The sequence below is a fragment of the Mus musculus genome, chromosome 16, assembly GCF_000001635.26.
Source record: "Mus musculus strain C57BL/6J chromosome 16, GRCm38.p6 C57BL/6J".
NCBI classification, from domain to species: Eukaryota; Metazoa; Chordata; class Mammalia; order Rodentia; family Muridae; genus Mus; species Mus musculus.
The window spans coordinates 76,501,180-76,527,598 of NC_000082.6; positions in this window are offsets into that span (position 1 = coordinate 76,501,180).

The window sequence follows — 26,419 nt, forward strand, 5'->3', positions numbered from 1 at the left end:
ATCTGGATCTTCACTATCAGGGCCTGGTCAATTGTGCTGCTCCTGGTAAGGGGAAGGACTACCTCTCCTGGGCTGAGCCCATGACCCTGTGAGTAGCTTTTCTGACTGCAGGAGTTGGCCAGGGGTGAGAGAGATGGGGAGAATTAAGTTATTCTTTACAAAGTGAAACAGTGAAATTAGTTACCTCAATTTTTTTCCTTTTTTTTTTTTTGGTCAGAGAATAGCAGTGGATATTATGCACAATATGATCATGTATAATATGCAGTTTGAAAAGCATGAGTGAAGATGGATTTGGCCCTTGGAAAAAAATAAAAAGTTTAACAATGAGTTCTGAAAGTAACAGCATGAAAGAAATTATTGAAAGAAATACCAGCTTTCAGTCTGGGAATGCACCTTGGTTAATAGAATGCTTCCAATAGGCAAATCCCTGGTTTTGATCTGGGTACCACATATTTGGATATGAAGGTTTATACCGGCAATTTCATTGCCAGGAGAGGAAAAGTAAGATGCTCAGAAGTTCAAAACCACCCTTGTCTACATACCAATTTCAAGTAAAAACAACAACATTGTTATTAATTAAAGAGCTATAACTGTGATTCTGAAGAAGAGTGGCTAGGGCAATTTTTATTAAACCCTGGGAGCTAAAGAATAAGGACTGTAATCTTGCCACCTATGAGATAGGATGCAAGACTGTAGTAAAGGGATAGAGAGTTCACCTTCCAAAAATAATCCTTTGAAAATCCCCAAGCTGAGCTGAAGCACATCTGAAAATACTTATTGTAAACAGAACAGAGAGGCTATAGCTCTGAGGCAGCATTACAAACCCATGGACAGACTAAGACTATAGAAGTTGTCTCTGTAAATGTCTCACCGGATAGAGTTGCTAATGAAGTCTGGGTGGCATACTGGCAATGAAAGTATCACCACCTCAGAACACAGATGCGTGAAAAGTCTTGGAACTGTGATTTGTCAAGCTAAACCTTCCCCAGGAAACATGCGACCACACTGACCTCCTCTGTAACAGGAATTGGGAACATGGAAGACATTTTTTTTAATCTGTAGTACTTAATATTACAAAAATATATGGCAAGTCCACACAAACAATGATGAAATCAGTGGCTCTTCTGATACTCAGGTAACGTCTATGAAGAAGACTATGGGAATGATTTCATAGAAGGGTGGGGCGAGGGGCTGGGGTCGAAGATGGTTCAGCAAAGGCTAAATGTAAAAAGCAAGAGTGTTCATTGTGACTGGATTCTGCAGGGAGGAGACAGTCCTAGAGAGATCCACATACTGATTTTGGGACACTGACTGAAGTGCTATAAGCAAAGTTGAACTTCAAGGGGCTCACGCTGAGACTACTGTGGAAAATACACCAGAATGAACAGGACTGGGCCCATCAGTAGCACTGACTTCATTTTCTCCTCTGTGAAGTTATGAGACTGCTAAATCAGGGAAATCCAGTAGACAATGTTGTTAATTTCATCATGACACTTGATGATCTCTCTTGTCAACAAGCTCTGGAAACATGTACTGCATGGTAGTAATAATTATGGGGATTAATCACTCGGGCTCAACATACCTTGCCAGTCTTTTCTTCTCTTGCTCCCTGCATCTCACTGTGCTCCGTTCAATAAATTCCATGCTGATCCTGGTAAACACCCTGTGTATTCCAACCACACTGCTTTCCTCCATGGTCATCCTCTCTCCACCTGGAGTGACATCCTTTTGTCTCTTGACATTGCAATTCTATCCATTGTTTAGTGGGGCTCCGCCCCCATAGAGTGCTTTTATATTTGTCTACTAATCCTATGCTTCTGTATCTTGCATTATACCATAATGTAGGTCAAGGTAGAGACTTTTTATTCTTCAACATAATCACGCTGATACTGCCGATAATAGCACATTGAATGTCTTTAGTGCTTTTTAACCAGATCTCATCGTAAACCCTTTTCAGACGTTCATGGCTTATGCACGTCCATTTTGGCAATTGAGTGTGAAAAAGGGTAAAGGATCAGACTAGCTCCTGACTTCTGTATATTGTCTGAGCAACTCACGGCAACTTATTAGCTTCTCCGAGCTTAAATATTCTCATTTGTAAGCTCTTACAGTTCTTTAGATGGCTGAAGAAGAGTACTATTTAAAAGGCACTAATGGTCTCAGTGAAATCAGTACTAAATCTAAGACCCAGATGCAAGAGAAACATAAACACACATGGGAAGTCCCTCAGGAGTTCATCAGTGCTATTTAATGATGATAAATACAACTACCATACCTAGAAAACAAATGGAAAGTGAACAGTATACACAGTTTCTTTCCATTTTAACATATAAAAGTTAAATCTTTTTCTAACATGGTACCCCTGGATTATATCCATATAGTACATTAGTATTCTAATCTTTAAAAGTTATATTTTTTTTAATCACAAGAACCTGTATCTTCCAGGAAAGGGCTGTACCTCTGAATTTACTTCCAGATGACAAAGCATTTTAATTCATTGTAAAACTCGTGGGTTGTGGTTGTTGTTGTTGTTATTTTGTTTTGTTTTGTTGTTCATGTATCCCAAGCTAGTCTTAAACTTCCTATGCTTAGGATAACATTGAACTCTTGAGCTTCCTGCCTATATCTCCCAAGTGCTGGTATTACAGTTCTGGGGACCTCACCTGTTGTGTGTAGCACTGGGTGGGACTGGTACTCAGACTTGTGGACGTTAGGCTAGCACTCCACTGCATCCTCAGATCTTTTAAAGACTCTTAACTATGGGCAAAATGACCATCCAAGAAATCTATCAATGAAAAAAAGAAAGATAGGAGAATTTGAAAAAAACTTATTGGACTTATTTTTTCAGCTCTTCTGTTAAAACCAGAAGTTTGGAATTAAAGGAAGAGCTACAGGAAGAAGGAAGAGGAGGAGGTTTGAGCTTTCTCCTCCCTTTCTTATGCCCATCTCCAAAAGAAGGCAAAGGCCAGGGCCCTAGGATCTTCATCTGTGCAACGCTCTCTTTTCTTTTCATGATTATGTTCCCAGGGTGAGAACCTGTGTCCCACATCAAAGGCTTTCTTACTCCTCTGCGTCTCTCCGGTTTCTACTAATTCCAAGAGGAGAAGCCAGTATGTTGGACGGTGAACCTGAAGCCTTCATTCCTCCATCTCCTGCTCCCCTAAGCTGTGAGAAATCAGGGGATCCCTGTGCATGTGTGGACCCTCCTGCACCTTTCAACATGGGAATCTTTATTGGCCTTTTACCTACCTTCTCCTACCTTTCAAGTGCAAAGGTAGCATAGCCAGCCCCTTGGTACTTCACTGTCCCTAACTGGCTTTAGTTTACTCTGTACTCTTGGTCAAAAGTATCCCCCAAATTCATGTAGACATTTAATATCCAATTCAACAGTTTTCAGAGGTGAAGCCTTAATGAGAGATGATAGGCAGAGATGCTGTGAATGGATTAAAGCTGTTATCTTGAGAGACAGCTAAAAAGACTGAGTCCTTGAAGAAAGGATGGCTTTTTTGCCTCTCCTGCTCATGCCTCATACACACTCTGCTACCTTCTGTCTTGCAGAGATACAGGAAGAAGGCTGGGGCTAGTTGGCAGTCTTTTTCATCTTGAATTCCCTACCCCTACAACCAGGAGCAAAATAAACTTCAATTGATTATAAATTGTGTGGCCTGAAGCATTGTTACACCAGCACAGAATGAATCGCATTTCTCTTGAATCTAGCCCTTTATCAATCAATGACCTCACCTTAAAGCTCCTCTCAGTCATCTTGGTTGAATGTGTCACCTGGGACATTGCTGTGATTACACCCTTGCAGCTGCGTGTCTCTTCTCCTACACTGCTGGGCCGGAATGGACAGAAAGGAAGGATTGCTTTTATGGAAATAGGTTTTACTGTGTTATTCAAAGTTATTCTTTCTTGGAAATATTTTGATAGTTAAAAATTGACTGCAAATCTCAGTCTTTTTTTTTTTTTTTTTTGGTGAGGATATTGTAATTTCTTTGTGGAAGAGTTCAGAAAAAAAAATATTGTCATTTTTTCCTAGTAGAATTCTAAGAGAAATAGATATTTTTCCCTAGCTCTTGTCTTCGGATGAAAATAAAAATAGGTTATTCTTCGCAATATTAGAGTTACAAAACAACCAGATAAGCTCAGAGATAACATCCATCTTAAGACTAGACCAGAAGTCTTGGTAGACAGATTCAACTATAATATAGCATGAAGCAATTCTAAGCCCAAAACAGAAGAGAGAGAGAGAGAGAGAGAGAGAGAGAGAGAGAGAGAGAGCACCAGGGGCTCAGTGGGTGAGGACACTTGCCTCCATTGTCCCCACTCAACGAAGGGAGAGAATGGAATCCCACAGGTTGTCCACTCATCTTCATACATGATAATATGCTTGAACACACACACAAGCACACACACACACACACACACCACACACACACATATACACCACTCACACACACACACACACACACACACACTACACACACATATACCATACATAACACACACAAGCACACACACACACACACACACACACACACACCACACACACACATATACACCACTCACACACACACACACACACACACACACACACTACACACACATATACCATACATAACACACACACACACACACACACACACACACACCACACACCACACACACACATATACACCACACACATATACACCACTCACATATACACCACTCACACACACACACACACCACACACACACATATACACCACTCGCACACACACACACACTACACACACATATACCATACATAACACACACACACACACACACACACACACACACACACACCACACACACACATATACACCACACACATATACACCACTCACACACACACACACACACACACACACACACACACCACACACACACATATACACCACACACATATACACCACTCACACACACACACACACACACACACACACACACACCACACACACACATATACACCACACACATATACACCACTCACACACACACACACACACACACACTACACACACATATACCATACATACCACACACACACACACACACACACACACACACACACACACACACACACACACACACACACACAGAGCAGGGGAAAGGAGGAGAAGATTCAAAAGAGAGGGTGGATCATATATGCTTGAAGTAGAGGAAAGTCTATTGTAGAAATTACTCAAGAATAGTTCAACCACATTTAAAAAAAATGTGACCCTGTAATTCTGCCAAAGTAAACAGACCCATAGTGCTAGCTTTAAAAAGAGCCAACCTCACGTGATACCCTTGCCTGAAATTTGCTACCGCTCTAGCCTCGTTTGTCAGCATTTGTACCATGTTTTTGCATCCTAAAAATTTAGCCTACAGAAACCATGAAATAAAACCCACGTTTTTCTTGAAGATGAGACTTTCAAATGATGCATTAAATATCTAACATAGACACAACAGCACACGTTTTTATTACTTGATTAGCAGTTATTATCTGATATTTTTCTTATTTGCATATTTAGTTGGTTTTACTATTGAATTGAAGGTCCATATGAACTCATATAGTTCTTATGCACTGCTCATTGAGGAAGTTATTTTCACTTGGAAATAATTTGTGGAGTTATTAGTAAGCATCAAATTTCCATACTTCATAAGCAATCATGTTGTCTAGGCTAGGTTCACAGTGTTAGAATGTAAATTTGTAATGAATGATGGCTGTATTTTATCTCTCATTCTGCATTTCTGTTAACACCATATTGGAGTTTCTCAGGCTTCAGCTTATTCCACCCCACTCATGCCCCAAAACAAGTTATAGCCACATTTCTAGCTATGAACATGAACCCTAAGGTTTTTCTACCCGATAGTATTTCTGGTCTAAGTGAACTTTCAATTCATAGCAAATAATATTGTTGGTTAGAATAGGATACAAAACAACAACAATATTTGAGATAATACTAATACTGAAAAAATTATAAATACTGAAATATTGACAACAAGGTAGAAGCTCCTACTCTGATCCTGTGCACTTTCCACCTTGCCTCCAAACTAGAGCCTTTATGTATATATTTGAAGAGGTAACCAGGCAGTGTTTACAAAGGCCATGAAGATTGAGGCATCCAGTATTCCCAAGTCTGCACTGGCATTTTGCCTACTAGTTCACGACCTCTCCCACTGAGTACATCCTGAAATGTTCTTGGAGATTGCAGGTCATAAATGTGCATGATTAATTGCTTATGTCGAAACCAACCAAAAAATAAATAAGCCAAAAAAAAAAAAAAAAGTGTTTCCAGAGCACTCAGATTCAGATGAGAGAGTGAAGCAAGACCCTGGTGGCTATCAGGAGAAATCTCTGTTGGGAAGAGGCCAGTGTGGGCAAAGGAAGGGGGAGCTGACTGGGAAAGGGCGGTAAACCCTTCCAGCAGGTAAAAAGATAGGATAGAAAGAATAAGTAAGGTTGGACAATGGAGATTGGGAAATCACGACATAGGTTTCCAGGCAGTGACTTAGTTAAGTAAAATGGGAAGAGAAGACAAATGCAAAGCGATTGCCTGGAGAAATTTACACTGTGTTCTCTAAACAAGAGCAAAGTTTCAAGTCAGAATACCAGAGCAGTGTGCTGTCTTCTCCACATAGACGTTCCTGGGTTCATTCCCACAATTCACCGCTTTCTACTTCTGGCTTAAAAATTACATTGTGCACTTGGGAGGCAGAAAGAGAAGCGGAGGCCATCAGGTCTCTGAGTTCAAGGGCAGCCTGGTCTACATATTGAGTTCCAGGACAGCTGTAGCCACATAGAAAGTAACAATCTGTTACAAACAGACAAACAAACACATCAGCACACAAACAAAAGAAGGAACAAATGACCAAACCTTCGGGAGTATACCTGTATGTATGTAAATACCTACACTGAATATATGGCAGGTGGACTGACCAAAATCAGGCAAGAAAGAACTGAGGCCATACACTCTCGAAGACAACACCTTTGGCACACGAAATGTCAGAGAAGAGGCAAGAGAGAGAGAAAAAAAAATGAGATCATTTGGGGAATGTACTACCCTGTCCTTTCCTAGATACGAAAGATATGTACATCCTATGGGCTTGTGGGTGTCATTGTTTTTCTGGTCTAGATGAACATAAGATGAGATCTTGAGTAGAAGCGAGTTGTTTTTACTTCAGATAATTGCTGGGAGACATAGGTGTCTTAAGTGCTCTTCTACTCAAACGTTCTCTTCTTGTCAATGACTTCTCAAACCCAATGACAGGAAACCCTGTCGATCACCAAGAACCATTCCCCGAAGAGAAACGAAGGCAGATTGGTGTGTGCTGAGCCATGGCTTCTCAAAGGTGAATCCTACTCTATGGGAATGGTGACCATTGATACAGAATTCTGCAGCCATTCCACCTCCCCTAAGGCAATTCAGGTTTGGAACCCTGAGGATTACTGTTAAATATAGACAGTTTAGGAGCTGGAAGGACGCTGGCACACAGGAGCCAGAGGAGATCTGATCCTAGTGTATATAAACTCCAAGGTCCTAGACCACATGTCTTACTGTTCAGTGACCTCTTCCCAGGATGGACATTCTTCCCTTAGATTTCCCTTGCACTCAGGGAACTACCCTCAGTTATGTAATAAAGGTGACATGTCTTTTTAAGCATGTTCCTAGGTTGGTTAGACACCCTATAAGCTGTTTCAGTAGTCAAGTGTTCTCGGGGCTCCCCTTCAGGTGTGGACAGCCTGACTGGCCGTCTCATCTGGTTTTCCACATGACAAGAAGAAAAGTAGACTTAAGAACAGATTAGGAGTCTGACACAGTGCTGCACCCCAGAATCCCAGGACACAGATGGAGGCAGAAGGAATGCCATGAATTTGAGTCTAACTTGAGCTGTGTAGTACGTTTGAGATTACCCTGGGCTAATAAAGTGAGACTCTGTATCAAAAAACAAACAAACAAACAAACAAACAAAAACAAAAAACAAACAAACACACAAAAGAGATCTGGAAGAGAACTGTATGATGTCTCTGTAAACTACTGAGTGGCTGAGTTTAGGCAGTCAGTCCAGTTCTGCACACAGCCTCACTGCCTTATCAGATCGAGGAGGGAGATTCCCATCACACTCTGACCTCATGTCGACATACTAGACTATGGGACTCACCTGCAGATGTGGTTGATAAAGCACTGTTACAGATGCACATTGGAATTTGAGAGCTAGCTTTGTTGGCTTTTGTGTCAGAGCAGATGATCTGGAGTCATTTTTTTCTGGAATCTTCTGGAAGAACAAGGGTCATTTTCTTCCGGTGGCCTTACTGGAAACCCGAGGGTTTGTGCAGGCTCTCTTTTCTGCTAATCCAAAGTTGTACATCAGAGCCTTTCGGACTTGTGTTTGGGATGTGTTATGTGAGGCAGTTAGACCAATTATCTCCGGTGTCTCTGATATTCCCTGAACTTCATCTGAAAGATTGAACCCAGGGTGTATGTGAGGGGCAGGGGAAGTCAGTCTCCATAGGACACACCGGGGAAGGAATTGTCCTTAGATGAAGGGTGGTCAAAGGACAACCTGAGGCAATAGTTTCTTGCTTTCCACCATATCAGTCATGCCCAGACACTGAACTCAGCTCCTCACGCTGGGCAGCAAGAGCTCTTGCCTACTGAATCAGCTCAGGGGCCCCATTTTTGGTTTTACCTTTTTTAAACTTACATTTAATTTTAAAGAATAAGTGATAGGATTCTTTGGAAGTTCAACAGAGCAACTTAAAATGAAATTAGAAACAAAGGCACAGGAGATATTATTTGGGGACAAAACGATCATCAAGTATGCAACATACTTGGTCACTGGAATTTGAATTGGTCTTGTCAGTCTAGTGATATGAATGCTGTTATTGTCTTAGGCATGGGTACAGTAGGTTACATCATTGTAGAATATAAGAAAGAATGGATATTTTTTCTTTTTATGTTTTTAGAGACGTGTATTTAAATATTCAGGATTATATAACACATGTGCAATTTAATATGTGAGTCAAATGCAATAGTATACACATTTAAACTGACATGATATTGACAACAGTAAGCCTCGCTGACATTTCTGCTGCTGCTACACAGACTGTGATCTCAGCTCTCCTGTAGTGTGACTTCTAAACCCCAAACGTGGAGAAACTCATCCTGCCCAATTCCCACTTGTACCTCCCTCATATCTTTCTTTCAAACAAAGTTCCAATTTTTAGATTTCCCCAAGTGAAATAGCACTTAAACAGTCATCAAGTCCCCTAAAAATATGGCATGTGGATTAGAGTGTTAGATACAGGATGGAAATTATAAAGCAGAGAAGTGACAGCCGATTTCAAAATGACCTTTCATTGCAATCCTTGATACTAAGTTTGTCTCCCCTACCTTGGCATCAGGGGTTCCTGAATCCTTTAGGGCTTTTACTGTTTTTCGGAAGCCAGCGAAGGCTGGGTGATACTGTGGTTCTTTTGTTTGACTCCATTAGCAGGGCTTGGATCCTGCTTATTCCAAACACTCAAATGTTTGTGAACTTGATCCGAGCTGGAGACCGAATTTCCGTTTTCTCGATATAACATGGGGGGGGGGGGGGAGGGTGTTGGCACACAGAGGATGAGGTCTTTTAGGGATCAGGAGTCTAGGCTCTCAGCTCAGCTTCTAACACGTGGTGTTAATTACTATTTATATATTTTCCTGTAGGAAAGCCTGATAAAGCTTACGTCACTGATCAGGGAATACTTTTGCATTTCAGATGAGGAGATTTCCTTAAAGGGGAGCGTGTGCCTTAGTGTGAAAAGAACAGAGACCAAGAGAACCCGAGGAAGGATGAGGAAGCCCGGCCCCATGAAGTCTCTCCCATCATACTGGCTTCCTTTACGGAGCTGGTTTACTCAGGTTTCTCAGACTGCTAGAAAAACTGGCGTCTGAGAAAGAAATTTCTCAAGACTCTCTAAAAATAACGACATTTTTCTCAACAAATTGAGGCAGAAAAAAATCTATTTGTTAGATATTTCACTGCAGTTGGCAGGCGTGTTAACATGGTGTGGTTGTTATTTCAAAATGTTCTGCAATCATTTATAACCAAATAAGACATAATTCGGTAGCTTATGAAATTATTGGAAGTGCTGGTTAAAATCAGAGGGCTTGATCTTTTTATGATACATAAGTTTGCAATTATTTATGAATTCGTAAACGTAAACGGAGCAGATATAAAAGGAGGGGATTATTTTGAATGCAATTCTGTAACTCTCCTTTACCTTTACTGAATCATTTTATGAAAGTTCAGGGATGATTGAATTTATCTTGAAATGGCCTGGGAACATGGAGGAGTGGCAGACTAACTTGTCTAACATGTGTGACATCCTGGCTTTAGTCCCTGTTACCACACACACACACACACACACACACACACAAACTTTAAAAAATAAAAACTTTAGAGAAACTGTTACTGAGACTTGACTTTCATCTTTGCTCTCCTTCTTTATTTATTTAATATCTCCTCCTACCTCACCCCGTGCATGTAATTCTTTCAACTGGAAAAAAAAATACTGAATGATTTCTCTTTTGAAGTTTCAAGGACCCTGAATTTTTTTCTGCATGGCTAGAAGTTCCTTGGGGGTAATGGACATTTTCTGTTGGACCAAGCAGTTTATTATTATTATTATTATTATTACTATTATTATTATTATTATTTTGCATTTTGCACGTCTCAAAGAGCCATTTAAACATTTTGTAGAAATTTTGTAGAAATGGAATTTTTGTGTTGCCAGAACTGAAAGCAGAAACCCTGAGTGCCTCGAAGCCACTGCTGGAAGCCAAGCATCAGTTCTGCAGACCCCTTCACGGAGGAGGGAGGGACCAACCGGGCTGGCGATGCAGTGCAGTTGGGAAAATGCTTCCGTAGCCCGTGTGAAACACTCGATTCTGTCTCCAGAACATATAGATGGGTTTGCTGTGTGTGCCTGTGATCCTAACAGCCAGGAGGAAGAGTAGAAAGAGATGAAACTCAAGATCATCAGTTTAAGGTCATTCTTGTCTACACTAGAGTCCTAGGCCATCCTGAAGTCCTTGAGAGCACAGATAGATACGTAGATAATAGATGAACAGATAGATAGATCAATAGATTGAAGGTAGATTGATGATAGATAGATAGATAGATAGATAGATAGATAGATAGATAGATAGATTGATAATAGATGATAAAGAGATGGTGGATAGATAGATAGATAGATAGATAGATAGATAGATAGATAGATAGATAGATAGATAGATAGATAAGTGGATGATGGATGGAAGAAAAGAAAGCTAAATAGACAGGCAGACAGACAGATGGGTGGATAGAAAGAAGGAGGAGGGAGGGAGGGAGGGAAGGAGAGAGAGGGAGAGAGAGAGAGAGAGAGAGAGAGAGAGAGAGAGAGAGAGAGAGAGAGAGAGAGAGAGAGAAGAAAAGGAAAAGCCAGGTAGAATAGATTAAGTAAATACTTTACACTGGAGCCTTCTGCATTCAATTTAGAGCAGCAAATTCAGGATTCTCGAGGAGCTGCTGATATCACATTGGAAATGAGGTCATGTCTTCAAATCGTGTCAATGTCCTTGCAAAGGACTTATTCTCCAGAATGGCACAGGAAGAAGCTGCTCTGCCCGCATGAATGGAAGAAGAAACGGACAGCAGGCTCTCCTTGGTCCTTGGCACTCAGGGTCTGGTTGAAGAGCTGTTGTCACTAAAGCAATGCGCTGTGCAGCTTTGTCTTTCTTTTTCATCATCAGAACCAAGTTTTAACAAACTTTCTAGAGCATTTGAACATCAGTTTTCCTTTTGATGATGCGACCAAGGCTTCCTGCCACCCTCAGCTGTCCCCTTCCTCTCGTCCTCTCATCATTTCTAAGTTGTTAATTTCATGCCCAAGCTTGACCTTAAAAAAAAAAAAAGTACCCAGCACTGCGCAGGACATTGGTCCTGCATCCTTCTTTTTTTTTTTTTTTTTCCATTTTTTATTAGGTATTTAGCTCATTTACATTTCCAATGCTATACCAAAAGTCCCCCTTACCCACCCACCCCCACTCCCCTACCCACCCACTCCCCCCCTTTGGCCCTGGCGTTCCCCTGTACCGGGGCACACAAAGTCTGCGTGTCCAATGGGCCTCTCTTTCCAGTGATGGCCGACTAGGCCATCTTTTGATACATATGCAGCTAGAGTCAAGAGCTCAGGGGTACTGGTTAGTTCATAATGTTGTTCCACCTATAGGGTTGAAGATCCCTTTAGCTCCTTGGGTACTTTCTCTAGCTCCTCCATTGGGAGCCCTGTGATCCATCCATTAGCTGACTGTGAGCATCCACTTCTGTGTTTGCTAGGCCCCGGCATAGTCTCACAAGAGACAGCTACATCTGGGTCCTTTTGATAAAATCTTGCTAGTGTATGCAATGGTGTCAGCATTTGGAAGCTGATTATGGGGTGGATCCCTGGATATGGCAGTCTCTACATGGTCCATCCTTTCATCTCAGCTCCATACTTTGTTTCTGTAACTCCTTCCATGGGTGTTTTGTTCCCACTTCTAAGGAGGGGCATAGTGTCCACACTTCAGTCTTCATTTTTCTTGAGTTTCATGTGTTTAGGAAATTGTATCTTATATCGTGGGTATCCTAGGTTTTGGGCTAGTATCCACTTATCAGTGAGTACATATTGTGTGAGTTCCTTTGTGATTGTGTTACCTCACTCAGGATGATGCTCTCCAGGTCCATCCATTTGGCTAGGAATTTCATAAATTCATTCTTTTTAATAGCTGAGTAGTACTCCATTGTGTAGATGTACCACATTTTCTGTATCCATTCCTCTGTTGAGGGGCATCTGGGTTCTTTCCAGTTTCTGGCTATTATAAATAAGGCTGCTATGAACATAGTGGAGCATGTGTCCTTCTTACCAGTTGGGGCTTCTTCTGGATATATGCCCAGGAGAGGTATTGCTGGATCCTCCGGTAGTACTATGTCCAATTTTCTGAGGAACCGCCAGACGGATTTCCAGAGTGGTTGTACAAGCCTGCAATCCCACCAACAATGGAGGAGTGTTCCTCTTTCTCCACATCCTCGCCAGCATCTGCTGTCACCTGAATTTTTGATCTTAGCCATTCTGACTGGTGTGAGGTGGAATCTCAGGGTTGTTTTGATTTGCATTTCCCTGATGATTAAGGATGTTGAACATTTTTTCAGGTGCTTCTCTGCCATTCGGTATTCCTCAGGTGAGAATTCTTTGTTCAGTTCTGAGCCCCATTTTTTAATGGGGTTATTTGATTTTCTGAGGTCCACCTTCTTGAGTTCTTTATATATGTTGGATATTAGTCCCCTATCTGATTTAGGATAGGTAAAGATCCTTTCCCAGTCTGTTGGTGGTCTTTTTGTCTTATAGACAGTGTCTTTTGCCTTGCAGAAACTTTGGAGTTTCATTAGGTCCCATTTGTCAATTCTCGATCTTACAGCACAAGCCATTGCTGTTCTGTTCAGGAATTTTTCCCCTGTGCCCATATCTTCAAGGCTTTTCCCCACTTTCTCCTCTATAAGTTTCAGTGTCTCTGGTTTTATGTGAAGTTCCTTGATCCACTTAGATTTGACCTTAGTACAAGGAGATAAGTATGGATCGATTCGCATTCTTCTACATGATAACAACCAGTTGTGCCAGCACCAATTGTTGAAAATGCTGTCTTTCTTCCACTGGATGGTTTTGGCTCCCTTGTCGAAGATCAAGTGACCATAGGTGTGTGGGTTCATTTCTGGGTCTTCAATTCTATTCCATTGTTCCACTTGTCTGTCTCTATACCAGTACCATGCAGTTTTTATCACAATTGCTCTGTAGTAAAGCTTTAGGTCAGGCATGGTGATTCCACCAGAGGTTCTTTTATCCTTGAGAAGAGTTTTTGCTATCCTCGGTTTTTTGTTATTCCAGATGAATTTGCAAATTGCTCCTTCTAATTCGTTGAAGAATTGAGTTGGAATTTTAATGGGGATTGCATTGAATCTGTAGATTGCTTTTGGCAAGATAGCCATTTTTACAATGTTGGTCCTGCCAATCCATGAGCATGGGAGATCTTTCCATCTTCTGAGATCTTCTTTAATTTCTTTCTTCAGGGACTTGAAGTTTTTATCATACAGATCTTTCACTTCCTTCGTTAGAGTCACGCCGAGATATTTTATATTATTTGTGGCTATTGAGAAGGGTGTTGTTTCCCTAATTTCTTTCTCAGCCTGTTTATTCTTTGTGTAGAGAAAGGCCATTGACTTGTTTGAGTTAATTTTATATCCAGCTACTGCACCGAAGCTGTTTATCAGGTTTAGGAGTTCTCTGTTGGAATTTTTAGGGTCACTTATATATACTATCATATCATCTGCAAAAAGTGATATTTTGACTTCCTCTTTTCCAATTTGTATCCCCTTGATCTCCTTTTGTTGTCGAATTGCTCTGGCTAATACTTCAAGTACTATGTTGAAAAGGTAGGGAGAAAGTGGGCAGCCTTGTCTAGTCCCTGATTTTAGTGGGATTGCTTCCAGCTTCTCTCCATTTACTTTGATGTTGGCTACTGGTTTGCTGTAGATTGCTTTTATCATGTTTAGGTATTGGCCTTGAATTCCTGATCTTTCCAGAACTTTTATCATGAATGGGTGTTGGATCTTGTCAAATGCTTTTTCTGCATCTAACGAGATGATCATGTGGTTTTTGTCTTTGAGTTTGTTTATATAATGGATTACATTGATGGATTTTCGTATATTAAACCATCCCTGCATCCCTGGAATAAAACCTACTTGGTCAGGATGGATGATTGCTTTAATGTGTTCTTGGATTCGGTTAGCGAGAATTTTATTAAGGATTTTTGCATCGATGTTCATAAGAGAAATTGGTCTGAAGTTCTCTATCTTTGTTGGATCTTTCTGTGGTTTAGGTATCAGAGTAATAGTGGCTTCATAAAATGAGTTGGGTAGAATACCTTCTACTTCTATCTTGTGAAAAAGTTTGTGCAGAACTGGAGTTAGATCTTCTTTGAAGGTCTGATAGAACTCTGCACTAAACCCGTCTGGTCCTGGGCTTTTTTTGGCTGGGAGACTATTAATAACTGCTTCTATTTCTTTAGGGGATATGGGACTGTTTAGAAGGTCAACTTGATCCTGATTCAACTTTGGTACCTGGTATCTGTCCAGAAATTTGTCCATTTCGTCCAGGTTTTCCAGTTTTGTTGAGTATAGCCTTTTGTAGAAGGATCTGATGGTGTTTTGGATTTCTTCAGGATCTGTTGTTATGTCTCCCTTTTCATTTCTGATTTTGTTAATTAGGATTTTGTCCCTGTGCCCTTTAGTGAGTCTAGCTAAGGGTTTATCTATCTTGTTGATTTTCTCAAAGAACCAACTCCTCGTTTGGTTAATTCTTTGAATAGTTCTTCTTGTTTCCACTTGGTTGATTTCACCCCTGAGTTTGATTATTTCCTGCCGTCTACTCCTCTTGGGTGAATTTGCTTCCTTTTTTTCTAGAGCTTTTAGATGTGTTGTCAAGCTGCTAGTATGTGCTCTCTCCCGTTTTTTCTTGAAGGCACTCATAGCTATGAGTTTCCCTCTTAGAAATGCTTTCATTGTGTCCCAAAGGTTTGGGTACGTTGTGGCTTCATTTTCATTAAACTCTAAAAAGTCTTTAATTTCTTTCTTTATTCCTTCCTTGACCAAGGTATCATTGAGAAGAGTGTTGTTCAGTTTCCATGTGAATGTTGGCTTTCTGTTATTTATTTTGTTATTGAAGATCAGCCTTAGTGCATGGTGATCTGATAGGATACATGGGACAATTTCAATATTTTTGAATCTGTTGAGGCCTGATTTGTGACCTATTATGTGGTCAATTTTGGAGAAGGTACCATGAGGTGCTGAGAAGAAGGTATATCCTTTTGTTTTAGGATAAAATGTTCTGTAGATATCTGTCAGATCCATTTGTTTCATCACTTCTGTTAGTTTCAGTGTGTCCCTGTTTAGTTTCTGTTTCCATGATCTGTCCATTGGTGAAAGTGGTGTGTTGAAGTCTCCCACTATTATTGTGTGAGGCGCAATGTGTGCTTTGAGCTTTACTAAAGTTTCTTTAGTGAATGTGGCTGCTCTTGTATTTGGAGCATAGATATTCAGAATTGAGAGTTCCTCTTGGAGGATTTTACCTTTGATGAGAATGAAGTGTCCCTCCTTGTCTTTTTTGATGACTTTGGGTTGGAAGTCAATCTTATCAGATATTAGGATGGCTACTCCTGCTTGTTTCTTCATACCATTTGCTTGGAAAATTGTTTTCCAGCCTTTCATTCTGAGGTAGTGTCTATCTTTTTCTCTGAGATGAGTTTCCTGTAAGCAGCAAAATGTTGGGTCTTGTTTGTGTAGCCAGTTTGTTAGTCTATGTCTTTTTATTGGCGAGTTGAGACCATTGATGTTAAGAGATATTAAGGAAAAGTAATTGTTGCTTCCTGTTATTTTAGTTGTTAAAGGTGGCATTCTGTTCTTGTGGCTGTCTTCTTTTAGGTTTGTTGAGGGATTACCTTCTTGTTTTTTCTAGGGCGTTGTTCCCGTTCTTGTATTGGTTTTTTTCTGTTATTATCCTTTGAAGGGCTGGATTCGTGGAGAGATAATGCGTGAATTTGGTTTTGTCGTGGAATACTTTGGTTTCTCCCTCTATGATAATTGAGAGTTTGGCTGGGTATAGTAGCCTGGGCTGCAGTTTGTGTTCTCTTAGTGTCTGTATAACATCTGTCCAGGCTCTTCTGGCTTTCATAGTCTCTGGTGAAAAATCTGGTGTAATTCTGATAGGCTTGCCTTTATATGTTACTTGACCTTTTTCCCTTACTGCTTTTAGTATTCTATCTTTATTTAGTGCATTTGATGTTCTGATTATTATGTGTCGGGAGGAATTTCTTTTCTGGTCCAGTCTATTTGGAGTTCTGTAGGCTTCTTGTATGTTCATATGCATCTCATTCTTTAGATTTGGGAAGTTTTCTTCAATAATTTTGTTGAAGATGTTTGCTGGACCTTTGAGTTGAAAATCTTCATTCTCATCCACTCCTATTATCCGTACGTTTGGTCTTCTTATTGTGTCCTGGATTTCCTGGATATTTTGAGTTAGGATCTTTTTGCATTTTCCATTTTCTTTGATTGTTGTGCCGATGTTCTCTATGGAATCTTCTGCACCTGAGATTCTCTCTTCCATCTCTTGTATTCTGTTGCTGATGCTCAAATCTATGGTTCCAGATTTCTTTCCTAGGGTTTCTATCTCTAGTGTTGCCTCGCTTTGAGTTTTCTTTATTGTGTCTACTTCCCTTTTTAGGTCTAGTATGGTTTTGTTCATTTCCATCACCTGTTTGTATGTTTTTTCCTCTTTTTCTGTAAGGACTTCTACCTGTTTGATTGTGTTTTCCTGTTTTTCTTTAAGGACTTGTAACTCTTTAGCAGTGTTCTCCTGTATTTCTTTAAGTGATTTATTAAAGTCCTTCTTGATGTCCTCTACCATCATCATGAGATATGCTTTTAAATCTAGGTCTAGGTTCTCAGGTGTGTTGGGGTTCCCTGGACTGGGCGAAGTGGGTGTGCTGGGGTCTGGTGATGGTGAGTGGTCTTGGTTCCTGTTAGTAAGATTCCTCCGTTTACCTTTCGCCATCTGGTAATCTCTGGAGTTAGTAGTTATAATTGACTCTGTTTAGAGATTGTTCTTCTGGTGATTCTGTTACCGTCTATCAGCAGACCTGGGAGACAGATTCTCTCCTCTGAGTTTCAGTGCTCAGAGCACTCTCTGCTGGCAAGCTCTCTTACAGGGAAGGTGCGCAGATATCTTGTATTTGGACCTCCTCCTGGCCGAAGAAGAAGGCCCAAAACAGGACCTTTCTCAGACACTGTGTTGCTTTGCAGTTCCCAGGTGGTACAGACTCTCACCTAAGCAGACTAAATTCCTAAGTTCCTTGGAGTCCCGGGACCAAGATGGCGACCGCTGCTGCTGTGGCTTAGGCCGCCTCCCCAGCCGGGCGGGCACCTGTCCTCCGGTCCGGAAGGTGGCCGGCTGTCCCCGGCCCACAAAGGGTGCTGCCTCAGCCCCTCTGTGCTTCTGCCTGTTCCAGAGGCTGTCAGGTTCTCTGGCGCACCCTCTCACCTGTTCAGACTAATTTCCTAAGTTCGGCGGGTCCCGGACCAAGATGGCGACCGCTGCTGCTGTGGCTTAGGTCGCCTCCCCAGCCGGGCGGGCACCTGTCCTCCGGTCCAGACGGTGGCTGGCTGTCCCCGGCCCACAAAGGGTGCTGCCTCAGTGCCTCTGTGCTTCCGCCTGTTCCAGAAGCTGTCAGGTTCTCTGGCGCACCCTCTCACCTGTTCAGACTAATTTCCTAAGTTCGGCGGGTCCCGGAACAAGATGGCGACCGCTGCTGCTGTGGCTTAGGCCGCCTCCCCAGCCGGGCCCCTGCATCCTTCTTAAATCATTGGATGTTTTTACCTCCTCATGGTACTCATTTCACTATCTATACCTTACATACTCCCAAAGTTAGCTATTGATCTCTGCCTATATACAAACTTACCCACAAAAATATTATCATCAGGTTATAAATTTGTGCAGTTCCTTCATTTCGATTAGTTCATCTAGACTGTGAACTTCTTTCCCACTGTCCTGGACCATCTTCTCTCATTCTGGTTGGAACTGGCTAGTGGATGAATTTGCAAACCTAATAATGGAAAGGTGAAAAAGCCCTGGTTCCAAGTTAGCACATACATGCAGCTACATGACCCCACGAGGCAGTAAACTCCCAAGCACTTGCTCAGGATTCCATGGACCTTCTGAAGAGTTCGACTCCATCCAGTGCCCTCTTCAGTGGTGAAGCAGGCAAATTTGGACACGCCAGCTGTCTGCTCCCGAAGACAGCTGGAAATAACCATGTGTGATAGGATCAGCTATCAGAGGCAGGGCAGCACTGTTGTGTGTAAACAGCATGCTATCTCTGAGACGCTGACACAGTGACAGAAGCAGTGCCAGGCTCAACCTGCCCTCAAAATAGCAAGAAACATGCTTTGTATCCAGCCTTGCCCAAGTAAAATCAGACACTAGAGCACCTTAGAGATCACATAGGAATTGACCTTCCCCCTTGGCTTTTTCAGATGAAAGGAAAGAAACCTCTGGCTGGTGAAGATGTGAAGATTTGTGATATTTATAATTGTCATATTTGCATGCATGTGTTTATAGCTAAGCCCGCTGGAGACTGCATATAAGCACGAACTGTTCTATTATGCTGAAACCGGTACATTAGTTTCCTTGCACATAGCTGACTGTGAACACCCCAAGGTTTCTTAAGATGTCCCCATAGATACAAGAGTAAAATAAATACCTTCAATTCAAATGTGCCCTCAGCATGTGGGGCAGCAGCAATCATGTGTTTACTGGATGGCATTCTTTGTCTGCGCCCAGGCACCGAAACTACAGAGACAAATGACTTTCACGGCCAGTGTGGGAAACAGATATATGAACAAGTAATTAGGAGATATTACAAGTGCCATTTGGGAGATTTATGTATAGTGAAATATTAGTATGTGAAAGGGAGCCACCTAGGAGATGGAGAGACAGTGCAGGAAACACAGTGAAGTTAGGTCTCTGTAGGAACATTTGTGGCCTACCAAAGCAACGAGGAAGAAGAATGGGGGAAGGAAGGAGTCTGTGCACGGGGATGCTGCAGGCAGGAAGGAGCACCACTTGATTTACTGAGAACTGGCTTCTGGGTGCAGCTCTTCTTTATTTCTGAATCTGCCAGTCTTCTCTCTACTGTAGGTAAAATAATTATAAACAGGTTGGGAGGGTGCGGGGGGGATCTGGAGCCATATGTATGAACTTATCTTTTTTTTTCCTTCTCAGGGATCCTCTCAGACTATACTCTGATTTGCATTTGGGGTTTCTTTTATTGAGATGGTCGCAAATAAGACCCTAGTGAGAAAAAGGGGCGTTGTGGGTGAACTAATGAGGAACTGTTGGTAGAAATTCTGACACTGGGAAGGACTTTGGGAGATCAGAAAATTCTAAGAATAACAAAGAAAAGGCTTTCCGCTGTGCCCTCAGTAAAGATCTGTCCCCTGAGCCGCACTGCCACCATCTTTAGGAGTTTAGCTTGGCCTGATTGCAAAACACCATTGCGGTTGGGCTTCTAGACTGTTGGTGTCTCTCACAGAAGGAGAATATGGGATGAGTCAGAGGACCCTCTCCTGAGTATATAGCCACCCCTGCCAACCAGTCGCATACAATTCTGCCCTAAATAAACATGACTTTTGAGTTTAGTGAAGGGCCGGACTATAAGGTATGAAGGCAAGTGTAGGGAGACTCCATCCATACAACGAAGAGGAGTCATCATTCATCCTGGGTGAAGATCTTTCAGGTTAGCCATCCCCTTTACCGATTGCTCTGTAGATAAGCATAATACACTCAGTGATTCTCAAGAGTAGACTTTGGTTTGTCATTGGGACCCTGGGCAGAGTGGAGGGAGGAGATGTCTACATCTCCCCTATAAAAGGCACGAAAGCAACTCTGATATAAAAGTCAATCAAATATTCATAAAAATAGGACAAGGAATAAAGGACATATTTTCAGAGTTCAGATTTATGAGACATCAGTGCCACTTAAATTAAGACAGATATAATTGCGTGTCTAAAAATTGATTGGTTTTAGAAAAGGAAGAGGATAAAGGAAAATAGGCACTTCAATTTACTGGTGTCACAAACAGAAGTCATATGGCTGTTGTGGAAGTAATTTCTTTTCCCTCTGTCTTTGAATGTCTTTAAGTGTGTGTGTGTGTGTGTGTGTGTGTGTGTGTGTGTGTGTGTATTAAGCATTCAAAAGATATTATTGTATAATATACCATATGGATTATAGACGTCTATTTGTTAAATGTATTATGTTTATATGTAATATAAAGGTAAATTTCAAATCAGAGTACCATAGACCTTCATCTAGAGATAAAGGCAGAATATGTGAACCTAGACTATGATACACATGTGTTCATGACAGAGCAATTTATTTAAATCCAAAATGGCAGCCAGTGAGATGGCTTAATATACTGTCTTGAAGAACTGAAGGCTAGAAGTCCAAGACTGAAATGTCAGTGGGACTGATTTCTCTGGAAGCTTGAGGAAGGGTTTTGGCCCAGGCACTGACTGGTCTTGGCTGCCAGAAGGGTATCTACTCAATGTCTTCTCATGATTGTTGTGTGTGTTCCTGTATACATGTTACGGACACCAGCCCTGTTACATCAAGGCCTACTCTAATGGCTTCTCTTTAACTCATTGTCCTCTGAAGATTTTATTTCCAAAAAAATTTACACCCTGAAGTACTAAAAAGACTTCCACATTTGACTTTGGGGATAATACAATTCAACCTAGAGCAGATAGCTCATGTATTTTTAACTTATTTAATATTCATTTATTGCTTCTCTGCTATTTCCTGTGACTACGAATATGATTTTTGAAAGTCTTAGTTCTATAGTTCAAAAAAATTTAAAGGAAAGTACTTTTATTTTTGTTTGTGTCTTTATGCCTTCCTTTTTTGGTTGGTCGTGTTTTGTTTTAATTTGGTTTGCTGAAGCAGGGCCTTATGTAGCCCAAGTTGACCTTAAACTTGCAATGTAGCTGAAAATGACCTTAAATCTCTGATCCTCCTGCCCCTTCCACCCAGTGGCAGAGATTAGAGGCAAGCAGGGCCCTGGTCAGCTTTTTCTGCCCATTTTAATATTACTTCCAGATGTCTTACTTAAAAGTAAACACAGGACCACAGGATTATAGTTTAATATTCTTTATGCAAATGGGAAGTTTGAAGTCTGAAACTCTGGATATTCAGTACATACACACACACACACACACACACACACACACACACACACACACACAGAGGGGGGGAGAGAGAGAGAGAGAGAAGGGGGTAATAGTGTTTCAAATATTTTTCTTTGTAAATTCCTTTCTATTAAAACAGAGTGTTGATATAGCTTTCTCACACTCATTTTGGAGGGATGCTAAGAGTCTTGCCAGTTTCTGAGCTTGTTAAGTCTAAAGTCAATACTATATATTTTGTGTGTGTGTGTTTTGAATACTATATCACTTCCAAGTAAGAATTTTTAGATAAAATGTGTTAACACAGGTGACTCAGGTTTTTGCGAAATTAATAATTATAGAAATCAAATTACATTTAAGCAGAGTATTGTACCTTTTACACCTGTAGGATAAAGAACAACCATGCCAATGAACAAAGTGATGACTCCTGTATCCTAATTCATTCCCAATTTGAAATTTTTTGAGGCCCAGATTTTGCCTTCCTTGTAATGATGAACTTGAGGAGATTGGGATCTGCAGCACAAAGATGAAAAGCCTGCACAAGGAAAACCTACATTTGAAAATGCTTTCCAAATCTGTGGCCCGAGAGTTCTGGTCATTTGATTGTACACTTCATAGCTCATTCATGGGTGGGGTGCTTAGTAATGAGAAGTTCCTGTCTTTGGTTAGTGTATATCATTCATGTCTTCTTTTGGCTCATGTAGGTAGTTATTGATGTACTTTCGTGGAACTAGTCAGGTGCAAGAAAATTATTGTTGTTTAATTCTTCTCTCATAGAATACATCCCAACTGCAGTTTTCCCTGCCTCCATTCCTCCCAGTCCTCTCCCCCACCACCACTACCGAGATCTACTCTGCCACCATTTCCCTTCAGAAAAGACCAGGCATCCCAGGGATGTCAAGAAAACGGAGCTTAACTGTCAATTCAGGCACTAATCCTTGTATTAGGGCTGGGGAAAGCAGCCCAGTAGGAGTAAAAGGGTCCCAAGAGCATAGGAAAGAGTCAGAAACAGCCCCGCCTTCTCCCATTGTTAGCTATCCCACAAAACACCAACCTAACAGCCATAATATACTTGCAGAGCACTTAGCCCAGACCCATGCAGGCTCTGTTACTGTCACTCCCTTCTCTGTGAGCCTCTATGAGCCCTGCTTAGTTAAAGACTCCTATTCTTTATTAATACTCTGGTGATAATCTGGAATTACAAAAATAAAATTTGAAAACATAGTGGCTAATACAACCAAAGGACAGGAAACTTGGTACTTAATATGCTAAGCGATATAGAAGCATTAGAGTCAGGAATTGCATAGAAGGAAAACTATTGCAGACAGAAACCTCATATGTCTCATTGTTTATTTATTCGCCTAATATAGGAAGAAAAAACTGTTTTGCTGGTATTGGATATGAGAAGGGTATCACTGATGTTTATCAGTTCTCAGCACTGGGGCTCTATCTGTAAGTTTAAACTCGTAGCAGGCTTGGTTTTATCTGATAAGTCAAATCGGATGAGTTGCTTAGTATGCAGTTCTCCATTGTGTGTTTGAAGACATCTTCCCCATCTCTCTGTTTCTCTCTGTGGCTTCCATGGGAAATTAAAAGTTAATTTTGTCTTTGCTCTTTTGTCTCTTTCTTTATCAGCGGTGCCTGGGAGGCAGCGTAAAGTATGTTCAAAGTGACCTTCAGTTAACTCATATCATCTTGACACAAGTGAGCCAAGCTCTCTCTACACTGGTAATTTTCATTATTAGCTACAAGAAAAGGAGAGTCTCTCAGTAGGAAAAGACACATCATCCAAAAAAAAAAAATACAAGTATTTTATATATCTTGAGTATGATTGTTCAATGAAGGCTGCAGGGGAGACGAACCAAAGGCAAGATAACGTGCCAAGGAGTCCAAAAATATAAATGAAACTGCTAGCATGTATACGGCCAGGTGATTTACACAAGGTCAGCAACAGGACTTCTGCTCACTACACAGTCAGAACTGGAAACCAGAGTTGCATCCCTTCCCCCTGACTGCATCCTGAGGCTGGTCGAGCCCTTCTAGGGTTAGGCAGCTGTTTTAGGCACAGCACAACCACATGTTACTAAGGCACACTGCTCTTTTACCTCTGACCTATTCATATTTTTCTCCCTGTCAACTAGAGTCAGAAATTGAGACTTCTGGTTGTAAGGGCACAATGTGGCTCAAGCTCAACTTTCCCCCTGTAAACAGGTTTTTATGAGCATACCAACCCGGGGCATATCTAAACCACATGATTGCTTTTGGCATCTGAGCTTCCACCCCGCCCCCCCCCCCTTGCCCTTGCCCATTTTATGGATTAAAGGTTTTGTTTTTCCTGATCATTTTTCTTTGCTGAGGGTCCTTGAAACCTCTGGAAGGACAGACATCTGAAATCCCTTTCCACTTCATAGATATTCTAACAGTGTTTTGCATCCCCCCGTGAAAAACTGATTTCAGATGAATATACTGATTAGAAGTTACTACATTAAACAATGTTAAATCTGCAACTTTCTTATATCTCTCTGCCTAAAGAGATATGGTGATGGCTTTACTGGAGTCTTTCCTCAAAGGTGCTGTGTACAGATCTTAACGGGAATTTACCGAGTAATCACTGTTGGTTCACGGGGCAGGACATCTGAATTCAGCAGAGGACACAGAGCATCAGTCTGTGCCCTTGGGAGTCTTCGTTATAAACATGCCAGCTCAGAGATAGTGACCTCATGCTTCCCAGGCAAAGTCTTCACTCAGTTGTCCTGAAGTCACCTCAAACTCAACACGTCCAAAATAGAACAGCCCTCCTCACACATTCAGAGGGTCACAGCATTCAGTCCCCTGTGTCCTAGCATCAGGAATCTCATTTGTAGGCCAAGGCCAATTAGGTTCTGGTTCTGAACAGTTGACATCTTACATGTCTCTATACTTGCTTTTTTGCAGTCAGGTAGTCACCTCTTTTAGTAGCTTGCCCACTATTTCTTGGAAGTGCACCCTCTCTGTTGTGAGCCACCTTCTCTGTTGCTAAAGGAATCATTTATTACATGTCTGCTCATGTTTCTCACCGTCCAAACAAACTTTCAGTCATTTCCTGTTGCCTGCAGGATCTGAAGCCAAGTGTCTTTGCATTCCTTTGGGTAAGGATTCCTTTTTTTTTTTTTTTTTTCAGGTTTGTCTGACAGTAGAACATTGCTATGACTCGACGAATGCTTCTATTGTCCCCAAATCCTTACATGGGAACCCACTGTCCAATAGGACAATATTTAGAGATGTACTATTGTTAATTATTAAGACAAGAATGCTGTGACCTTACAAATGGGATTAGTACCCTCATCCAACAGGTTCCATTGCTCTTTGTACAATGGAATCAGAGCAAGTGGAAGAATCAGAGAGTGTTCATTAGAGAGTAAATTTGCTCTTTCCTTGATGTTTGATTGCCCAGCCTCCAGAACCATGATGAGGAACAGATTTCTACTGTTTATAAATTACTCAGCTAATACAGTTTGCCATAACAGCCTTAATGAAGAAACAGAATAATGAACTAAGTCCATTGTGTTCAAATGTGCTTTATGCATTTAACCTCTAGGTTATTTTCTTCCTGTTCTTCCCAATACCACTCTCTCCTCTGAAGATCCTCCTAAATTCTCGCTCTCTCAAGGATATAGAATTGGAAATGTAAATGAAGAAAATACCAAATAAAAAAAAAAGTTGAAGTTTGGATTCCCTAGGACCAATCAGTGTGGAAGCCCAGAAAGTTGTTTCTTATTCACATGCCTATTCAATCCGCAGAAGCCAGTAGAGCCGAGAGATAAAAAGATGAGAATAATTGGCCAGTTATCAATGTGCAAAGCGGCTCTACAAAGTAACATCTTCTGAGGACAGAGTCAAGCTGTAAATATGACTCATGCATCAGTTATAGTACAATTACGGGCGAGAAGTAATGGAGAGGGATGGAGATGGAGATGGCGGATTGAAAATCTTTAGTGGTGATCTTTACTTTGCAATTAACCTAAAGCAAGGACCTTTGATAATTGCTAGAGCCCTCAAAATTCAAACTATTGCAGGGGAAGATGAGATTTGGAGAGTAAATTAAGTTTCCAATTTTCTTATCCTTCATGTTGTTCCTTCCAAAATATATTTATCAAAGCACATTTTTTAAGGAGAGGGGTGGGGAGCACCAGTTACACAAGATGCGCTATCCTCTGCCCAAATGAAGAAATTGTTTAAACCCAGTGCATTGTTTCATAAGCAACTCTTCCTAATGCATCCAGGGCCAGGAAGGGCTTAGGTTATTAGTTATGTAACCCTGGGTTCCTCAAACTGCAGTTTTGATCTGAACACAGTTTCAATTAGTAACTTCGTTTCTTTCTTTCTTTTTTTTTTTTTTCTTTGCCTTGAGGTATATTTCGTTCTTAGAATTAAGGGAAACTCAGATAATCACAGCATTTTGGAGTTTCTCCTGTTTGTAAAATAACATATCTGACCCTTGAGAGGCATCTTAACTGCAACTATGAACCCTGTGGTCTTTCCGTGTCCCCACATGTAGATTGAGTCATGCTGCCTCAAAAGATGT